The sequence below is a fragment of the Etheostoma cragini genome, chromosome 7, assembly GCF_013103735.1.
Source record: "Etheostoma cragini isolate CJK2018 chromosome 7, CSU_Ecrag_1.0, whole genome shotgun sequence".
Classification (NCBI taxonomy): domain Eukaryota; kingdom Metazoa; phylum Chordata; class Actinopteri; order Perciformes; family Percidae; genus Etheostoma; species Etheostoma cragini.
The window spans coordinates 678,567-689,209 of NC_048413.1; the positions used below are offsets into that span (position 1 = coordinate 678,567).

The 10,643-nt window shown below is 42.1% G+C and overlaps 1 protein-coding gene across 6 annotated transcripts in view; it reads left to right on the forward strand.

Moving 5' to 3' along the window:
* rgs19 (regulator of G protein signaling 19) overlaps positions 1–10,643 on the forward strand; it is a 30,822-nt gene that overhangs the window by 10,720 nt on the left and 9,459 nt on the right. The window lies entirely within an intron of this gene.

Consider the following 10,643-nt stretch of genomic DNA (forward strand, 5'->3'; position numbering starts at 1 on the left):
TCTACAACGTCCCTGTTAGTGATGGCGTTACATAGTCTGTCCACCAGAGGACGCTCTACAACGTCCCTGTTAGTGATTTAGTCGTTTTTTTTTGTTACTGTGTTTTTGTTCAAAGGACTTTAAGTTTCATATCTTAAGTTTGTATTTTTATACATCTTATTTATCAGAACTTTTATATATTTTGATGTTCCTCTGTTCTGTTTTGACACTAAAACAAATTATTATCGTATTAGTTTAGTAAGAACTCATAAATAACTAATGTTAGGGGAATCTGTTTCTTTTGTAATGCGTTTCTGGATTTTTAAAAACAAATAAATATATACCGGCCTACATATTCGGTTTCCCTTGTTGAATGACCAGTAGAATACCACCGCCTGCATGTATGGAGAGTTATTTCCTCTCACGAAGGCGCAGAATGTAGGTGGTACTTGGCCGTCCGCTGTAGTCTGTGGTGTGTTCCAGTGCTAGTTTTTGAAAGAGACGAGGCAACGCTACGGCTGGCCTTCATCGCCACTAGCTCCTGGCCGTCGGCTTGGTGTGTCAGGGCCTTAACATTCACACGCCAGCACGGAGTTCTGACATGGAACAGCCAGATTTGACAGTTTAGCATGAAATGAAAAAGTAACATTATTCATGTTTAATTCTGCCTATTGTAAGCTGAAGCTAACACTTATTTCCCTTATTAACTAATCTCTCGATTTTCTCAATTAATCAAAGATATTTATTTGGTCTATAAAAAAGTGACCAAATCACCACAGAGCACTGTTAGGCTGGATTTATAGACCCACTTACTGTATGTGTGTACTGTGTGTGTGTGTGTGTGTGTGTGTGTGTGGTAAACAGTGCATTAGCGAAGCTTTAACGGTGTTTAACATGTCCGGGCAGGAGCTTGAAGCTCCTTTTCTCCATAAAACATTCTCCGTCTTACTGCACTGGATCTGGGGTGTGACTCACTAAAACCCATGGCTTTTCCCTAGGGCTCTTTAGAGTGTTCAGGTGCATACGCTCATTTGCACATTGGTGACGTTCATAGAATGTATAAAATAGGTGGCGTGTAACCCTGTGTAGAAGCTGTCCCTAGCTCCGCGGCGTACCCCCTACACTTCAAACAGCAAGTAGCAAGCAAGACAAACACACCTGCCTCTTTCTTTTTCTCTGTTTCTATCCATCACACACTGGCTAACGTTTGGGCCGCAGCTTGAACCATTATGCAGCACCTGCATCTGTGCAGAAGACAACGTGCTTAGGCAGCACGCAAAAACGCTTAGCAGGGGCCTGACCGTATGAGACAGGGAAACCCCTGAAGTCCACCTGTACTGTTTGGGTTGTAGGGTTGTACACATTTAGCTCCGACTGACGTCACACAGCCGTCAAAGCACCAAAGTTAACGCTGACCGGAGCAGAAACACACTGAAGTGAGTAAATCTACAGTGTCAAAGGTAACTCAAGGAACCACAGCTGGGGCTTTATTGAACATTTTTCTATAGATGATTAATTGTTATAGTGGTGTTTTTTTACAAAGAAAAATGGCTGGTTCCACCAACCCTTTGCTACTTTAAAATCCCACTATAAACATCTTTGGGTTTTTGAAAAACAAGACATATGCAAATGTTTTTCACTGATTAACTTAAAAAGATAATAAAAGGGTCTATGCTCAAACTATTTTTTGTTATGTTTTGTGCTGTGGCGTATTTAAACCCACCGTACATGGTAAAATATCAGTACCAGCCAGACTCCTTCGTCTCCTCATTTCTTTTTTTAAGATTATTTTTTGGGGCATTTTTAGGCTTTTATTTGTATCGGAGAGCTGCTGACATGAGAGGGCAGACAGGGTAGAATGACATGCAGAAAAGGGCCAAAGGTCATGGTGGAACGCCTGGCCGCTGCCTCCAGGAGTAAATCTCTCTATATGGGCGCGTGCTCTACCAGGGGAGCCACGCAGGTCTACGCAAGTCTCCTTTTTTAATGTGCTTGTGTGTGTGCTTATTCATTTTGAGACTAGTGGATGTCCTGACACAAGGACGTGTTCTCCAAGCACCTGCCATGCACTTGTTATAGCAGTCTGATGTGAAATTATTCAGTTGTTAGTCAGGATTTTGCAGACTTGTTTTGAGATTGTTGCGGCCCACAATGTCTGAAGTTGCGGGAGCTTTTATAAAAAATTGCGATAAAAGTTGCCATGTTTGTTGCGATGAAGTTGCGGAAGACAGATAGTTGCAAAAAGTTGTGATTTTCTTTGTATAGTTCTTTAAAAGAAAAAGTTCTCCCCAAGTTGTTTTGAGGAGAATAAACTAGTCAAGGCTGAGTTTTTCCTAATAATCTAACCAAAAACAATCAGCATGCTGCAAATGAAAGTGGCTGGTGGATTTAAGAAAGACATAATTTATTGAATGAATCAAATTTGAACATGTCTGTCAGTGGCCTGTTGATCTTTACCTTGTTAGTTCATTTCCTATCCTTTCATATTATTGGACTTTAACTCATCATTTCACCAACAATACTGAGCGTAGGTGTCCTCAACTTAGGTCATCCTGTACGTCTGTCTCATCTCCGTTTGTTCCTGCATCCACCATATGAGTGTGTGTGTGTGTGTGTGTGTGTGTGTGTCAGTCACGGGGGGAACCGAGCAGCCCCACCTGCTGCAGCGCCGACAAGTATGTAATTTATTACAATAATTAGACGTATGTACATAGTATCTATACACACACATATAAATGGATGATAAACAAAAATGGGTATTAAACCAAACCAACCAAAAATTGAAGCTTTAAAAACATAAGTGTCACCTAGGCCAAACCACACAAAAACCCATGCTAGCTGAAAAGGAAATGGCTACTTCAATGTCACACCAATATCCACAGTGCTAATCTCCCTGACGGTCCACAAGACAGGAGGACAAGGGGTCAAAACAAATGGCAGAGAACCCTTATCAGCTTCAGATAACAACAAGACAATCACGTCCCAAATTATATGCACCAGCAGCAAGTAGTGCAGCAATACTCTCAGCATGACAGGAAGTTGTGGCAAGAGGAAGGGGCAGTGTCTTGGACCTGGGAGCTTTTATGCAGCCTCTCTGAGAACTAGATTGAAAACACCTGTGGACGATCAGGCTCTCAGGGGTGGCACACCTGAAGCACAAAAACAAAATGGCTCTCTTCCAAACAGAGGCCAGAGCAGCCTTAGAGAACGTAACAATGGTGCTAGACCATCTAGAGCTTTGTACAGTGGTGTGAAAAAGTGTTTGCCCCCTTCCTCATTTCCTGTTCCTTTGCATGTTTGTCACACTTAAGTGTTTCGGAACATCAAACCAATTTAAACAATAGTCAAGGACAACACAAGTAAACACAAAATGCAATTTGTAAATGAAGGTGTTTATTATTAAAGGTGAAAAAAAATCCAAACCATCATGGCCCTGTGTGAAAAAGTGATTGCCCCCTAAACCTAATAACTGGTTGGGCCCCCCTTAGCAGCAACAACTGCAACCAAGCGTTTGCCATAACGTGCAATGAGGCTTTTACAGCGTCCTGGAGGAAGTTTGGCCCACTCATCTTTGCAGAATTGTCCTAATTCAGTTACATTTTTCGAGGGTTTTGGAGCATGAACGGCCTTTTTAAGGTCATACCACAACATCTCAATAGGATTCAGGTCAGGACTTTGGCTAGGCCACTCCAAAGTCTTCATTTGGTTTTTATTCATCCATTCGGTGGTGGACTTGCTGGTGTGTTTAGGATCATTGTCCTGCTGCAGAACCCAAGTTCGTTTCAGCTTGAGTACACGAACAGATGGTCGGACATTCTCCTTCAGGATCTCTCGGTAGACAGCAGAATTCATAGTTCCTTTTATCACGGCAAGTCTTCCAGGTCCTGAAGCAGCAAAACAGCCCCAGACCATCACACTACCACCACCATATTGTACTGTTGGTATAATGTTCTTTTTATGAAATGCAGTGTTCCTTCTACGCCAGATATACTTGGACACACACCTTCCAAAGAGTTCCACTTTTGTCTCATCGGTCCACAGAATGTTGTCCCAAAAGTCTTGGGGATCATCAAGATGTGTTGTGTGAAATGAGGAAGGGGGCAAACACTTTTTCACACCACTGTAGGTCAGGAGAAGGATTTTAAATTCAACCCTAGATTTTACAGGAAGCCAATACAGAGAAGATAATTCAGGAGAAAATGATCTCTTTTCTTAGTTCTTGTCAGAACACGCGCTGCAGCATTTTGTTCTGTTGTGACAATAAAACAAATCTTTATCATACTATTTTAGTGAGAACTCATAAATAACTACAAATCACTAATGTTAGGGCGTTTCTGGATTTTTTAAAAAGTATATATATCGGCATATTGGATTTTTAAATAACCAAATATTCGTATAAGGATTGGCCTTAAAAATCCTTTCAATCACCATTCATAAAGGGGAATAGGACAAACTTAGCAATAACAACCAACGGCAGCAGGTCGGAGCAGAGGCTACGGTCCCTCTGCTTCCCCCCCCCCCGCCGGGAGGACAGCGGGCTCTAACCAGACGGTCCCTCTCCAGGGCCGTCATCCATTCTCTTGGCAAAGACGTCTCCCTATAGTGGGAGTGGAGCCAGCTAAATGCTTGCTAATTCCCCCCACCTAATACGCCTTCATCATATGCTGGTTACACAAAATGAGCCAAACTAAATCGTCACTTATCTGGCCCATCTTGGACCGAAGGCCGACGGTCGCCTTGGTGTGTCAGGGCCTGTACGTGCTGCAGATTCTGGGTTTCTACTGCGTATTTGATTAAAACAGATCTGTGATGCTGTTCTGACCTCGCTATTCTCTGTGAATTTAACAGGAAGTGAATGGAGCTGCGGTGTGTTTGTGTGTGGACTAACTGCGTCGGACTGCGTTAAAAAAATAACCGTGGCAATGCGGTAATTTGGAAGGTAATTCAGCCTCGTGTGCTCTGATTAATTTGGCATGCAGATATTAGGGCCGGGCAAAATGGAGAAAATCAAATATCACAATATTTTTTACCAAATACCTCAATATCAATACCACATCGATATTGTAGTGGAAACGATTGGTGGATTCACAAAATGTGTACACAGTGAGATTTTTATAAATAATAATCAGTAATGTGGATATAATGGCTAATGCTTACATCATATCACGATATTACAACATCCAAAATTTAAGAATATCCAGTCTCATATCACGATATTGTTATTAAATCAATACATTGTCCGACTCTAGCAGATATCACACTAGTCATAAATTAGTTTTAAAGAAAACTCCTGGCTGTTTTTGGAAATCCCGAGAGAGCCGGTTAGCTAGATGTGGAAGTGAGTGGGCTTTAATTACTGTTTTAATGGATAGAGACTTCATTAAAGCATACAAGTGTTTTTATCAATATTTTTACCTTTTCATTACGTTTTTGTCCCTTTTGATGCTTTTTTTCAATGTTTGTCACTTTTTTTGACGTTTTCAACTCTACAAAACCTTAAGGTACCTAAACTGAGAACAACGTGAGGGTTAAACCTGCCAGATCCCACTGTAACCCCTGTTTATAGGGGGACGTTGTTCTGATGGAGGCACCAGAGGAACACTCATCCTCTTGGTACCATCCCTCCATGGGCAGCCAGGGGTTAGCGCTGTCTGAATTTGAGTCGCTACAGCCGGTAACTGAAGGTCTCCTGAGCTGCCGCCCACTCTCCTCCCGCGGAGGGAGGAAGACGGAGGGCCCGCTAGGTAACCCTTGTCTCGCTGGTGGTCTGATACACAGACTAAGAGAGCGGGCCAAGGACGGGCTGAGTGAGTCCATGTACTGGCGTGCAGTAGAAAAAAAATAAGTGTCGGTAGATGTTTAAATTGTTGCAGGCCCGCCACAAATATATGTATGTATGGAAAGCACTGATTATGGCTCTCTGTCATTTCATCTTTGTCTCGCTTGGTCTGTCATTGTGACCCCCGCCTCTCTGTTACACACACACACACACACACACACACACACACACACACACACAGGACCTTTGATGATCAGGTGGTGAGATTATGGACAGTAATCTCTCAGATTAATGCTTAAAATGAGTGCTTAATTACTTAAAGCCTGCTGTTAGGTGCAGCTGTGTGTGTGTGTGTGTGTGTGCGTGCGTGCGTGCGTGCGTGCGTGTGTGTGCGTATGTGTGTTGGTATTCAGTACACAAAAGCCCCGGCATTGCCTAATTTTACATTTATTTTGCTTTATTGGCATGGCGTGTGAGTCCATCTGCGCTGCCTAAGCACAGCGATAGCAAACACACGAGTACAGCACAGAGAAGGGAACACAGCAGAGATGACCAATGGAGGGTTTTGGATACTTGAATGTATTTATTAATACACTCATGTTAGTGAAGGATGATATTTCTCCACCCTCCCAATTTGTAAAAGTCAGATGAGCCGTTTAACATTGACAGCATTCATTTTGGTACAGGTATCGCAAAGTTGGTGTTTTCACAGTTAGCTAGACACATTTTATTGGTCGTAATATGCACAATGAGCATGAGCACATATGGGTTTTGAAAGAGGGAGGTCTAAAATAAGCATTATTCATTGATATTATTATTATTATTATTCATTCATATTTAAGACGTCTGTCTATGGTGGACATAGGAACCCAGACATGGGTTCCGTTTACACCAATAGATCAGCTCTACTCTTCTTATTTGCTTAAGATGCTAATGCAGTTAGCTTGTTGAAGGGTTTACATTTAGACTAACTCCCTTGAGGCTTCGACAACGAGTTGGTGGACAAAGTATTTGTCGTTGTATCTCAGTTAACAAAGTGAGATGATCATCTTCTCCTGGTCACAGAAGCTAGTGAGCCGAGGCTGTTGGTGACATCACTGACGCTATAGTATGGCCATGTGTCTCGGTGCACACTTTGTTATAATGCTAAGGAAACTTCCCCTGTTGCTAAGAAACAGATATCTCCTTTCAGCTTTCCCATGCTAATAGCTACATTAAATTCAAAAGGAGTCACTCACTGAGGTGAAGTAATGTTGTACAAAGGTTTTGCGTCTAGTTCAACTTACTAAAGTTTAACTTTACGTGTAAATCAGCGCCATCGCCATTTTCAAACCATCTTACACATAAAATAGAAAGCACCGCGAAGATTTCTTCATGGCTGACCTCGTCACCAACATTTGGCCACATTTGTGTGTGTGTGTGTGTGTGTATATAGCAGGGCATTGTTGCATGTGTGCTCTGTCAACCTTACCAGAGTAAATAAAGGTCTAAAAATATTTACAGAGATAGAGTTTAGATGAGAAGGAAGTGAACTACTGTGTATGTGTGTGTGTGTGTTTTTTCTAGGCTTTCTTATGCCATCTAGTTTAATCAGGTTAACAATCATGTTAAACCCTCACGCAGAAACACACACACACACACACACACACTGAATCGTATGTGGCACAAGAGGAAGTGAGACATCTGCACAAAAGGAACTGTACACATTAGCTTCTTTCTTTCGTCATTTTTATTCTTCGTCTTTTTCTTTTCTTTCTTTCTTTCTCTATTTCTAAACTAAACTGGTAATGGGTTTTCTCGTGTTCAGATCACCTCTGGAAATCAGGAATCTACACGGTGTTCATACCAACTTGCCCATGCACAAAGACACAGACATACACACACACACACACACACACACACATTCATACATAGGCAGAAACGTGATAGCTGTGTGTTATAAAAGATAAAAGATAGTGGAAGGTGATTAAAGATAGGAAGGGAGTGTTCCTGTCTTTGCTCTGACTGTGCAGGTAAACTATATCAGTGTGTGTGTGTGTGTGTGTGTGTATGTGTGTTTGTTTCAGCAGTATAGTACACTCACTCGCTTCAAACCACAAGTGACTGCCTTACTCAACACACACATTAACAGAGAAACAATTTCAGTTTTAAATTTTCTTTTCTTCAGGCAGTGTCCTGGTCACCATACCGACCTGAAGCCCGACCCCCACAAAACTTCCTTTAAGGCCGAAACCTCGGTCAGACCAGGACTCTTTGTGGACGCCACCTGTCACTGGTGGTTTGGACACAGACACTGATACAGATGTACAGATGTAGACACATATGATTCATAATTATAGCCGTTGGAATGATGAACAGTGGCAGTTATAGTAACAATAAAGATAATAGAAGATAATGGAACTATGACTACACATAGTAGTGGCGTGATGGGAGACATGAATGCACGCAGATGGAAAGAGATCAGTTTGTCAAAGGAAGTTAACAAGTGACGTTTGTGATTTAATCTTTTATTTCTGAATTACACTGTTTTGTTAGTAATCACTACGCACAGGCCTGACATACACACACATGCAGGACCCATACGTGCAAATGGAGAGATGTCAGAGTGAGTGGACTACCAGTGCTGGACCAGACCGCTGAGTGGTTGGGGGTTTACAGTGCCTCGCTCCAGTGCATTGTCCAGGAGGTGAAGTATCATCTCTCCTGCCACCAAACCACACTCCGTACTTTGGTCCGCACGGAACTTGAACTGTTAACCCTCCGGTTCCCAACCCAACTCCCTAAGGACTGAGCTACTGCCAGCCCACCCCCATTTCAGTGTATATTTGACTCAACTTCTGCTGTGTTGGATTTAATTTATGCCTTGATGCCTCTAGTTCCTGTCCTCAGAGGCATGCTCTGTTCCCCAGTGTGGGAGTATCAGACGCATGTCATTGAGCTCTACTCTGATTGGTTCAGCTCGAGAGTAGATTGACTCTCAATCATGCAGATCACAATCACCTGAGTGATGACCGGTCTGTGTCTATATATGGCTTGTTCTGCTTTGTGGGGGGGATTTGACAAAGGTCTCTCTCTAATTACAATTAAAACAAGCTGGCAGCTTTTAATGTGGTGTGTATGAGTCCTGTGAGTCTGCCCCTACAGGCAGCACAGCATGAAAATCACGTACAGTGTTAGCAGCATCACCGACCCTTCTCCCACATTCACTCGCTCTCTGGAATGTCGGCATCACACACACACACACACACACACACACACACAGTGTGTGGACAGCTGGAGACTAATGTTAGCTGCGTTTTAGTTTCATCATTTTAGAGAAATGGATAAATAACAAAAGCCCCCAATCTAATGATGAAAACACACACACACACACACACACACACACACACTACATATATTTGTGTTGGCTTACTTTTCTTTGAACATCTGAATGTGCCTTTATGTGTGTGTATGCATGTATCTTTGTGTGCTTTTTTATTACATATGTGTGTGTGTGTGTGTGATGTGTGTGTGTTTGCTGTGTACGGGACCTAGTGATGTACACTATGTGCTCATAGGTGTGTTACTGTTTGCGACTGAGCAGGATGTGTATATTTGCCCATATGGCTGACATGTTTCATAACTCTTTCCGGCCCAAGATTACAAATTGAATCTGTGTGAATGTGTGTGTCTGTGTGTGTGATCACAGCTCAATCACATGATGCATCACATTGCCCAGTCTGTCTCCATACCCGCTCTCTTTCACTTCCTCTATTCTACATGTTGTCTCTCTCTCTTCTGCCATCTCTCTACGTTTGGAATTCTCTTGTTTCCTTCTTTCTCTCTTTGTTTTTATCTCTATAACTTTCATGACATCGGTTAGCATCTCTTATCCTTTTGTTAAATCTTTCCTCGTCTTTAAGCTCTTTGTCTGTTTCTCCTAATCCATGAATTTATTCCCACTGTCTCGCCTTCTCCCATCAGTTAACCCCACTCCTCTTGTTTTCCTTCTTTTCCTGTCTCAATCTCCACCTCATCCCCATCCCACTCACTGTTTGAAAATAAAAAGAGTGTATTGACTGGAACGTGGACAAAGACTGAATCATTTTTTGTTCATCTTGATCTAATCAGCAGCTTTAAGTTCTATTCTTGTTTGCAAAGAAGTGCTCATAACTGAAATGTGCTAGGGCTTCTTCGCCCACCTGACAGATCAGTCTTTCTTCTATTTATCTCCCACTCCCATCTCAACTTATACTACAATAGTTATCATTATTAGCGTGTCTCATTTACAGATACAGTATTCGCTAAACCTTGGGTTTCAAACTCAACCTTCCTAAGGGCCACACTAGAAAATAAGAATCCCATCAAGGGCCATACAGTTTATTGCTTTCATGTCATGGCAAAAGTCCAATATTTTTAACTGTATTATTGCATGTCCCTTATGGTCTTCTCACTTACAGTTTGGGCGACAGAAATGTTGAAGAAAATGCCTAAAACGTTAGGAAAAAGCGTAAAAAAACAAAGAAAATGTTGTTAAAAATGGGAAAAAGTAGGTGGGCCAAAATGTGTTGTGAACCAAAATGTACTGTATGTAGGGGCCGGATCAAAACTAGCAAGGGTCCGGATTTGGCCTGCGGGCCTTGAGTCTCGCAAGATAGACCAAAAATGTTCTTGAGAAAAACTAAGTGAACCAACAACAGTTAATTAGCTTATTTAACTTTAGATCCTACACTGTGAATCATATTTCCTCTCTAAAGGCAAACATGCTAAGTGCAGCATTTTAAAACACACACACACACACACACACACACACACACACCAGAGGACACTCTACCACGTCCCTGTTAGTGATGGTGTTGCATAGTCTGTCCACCAGAGGACGCTCTACAACGTCCCTGTTAGTGAT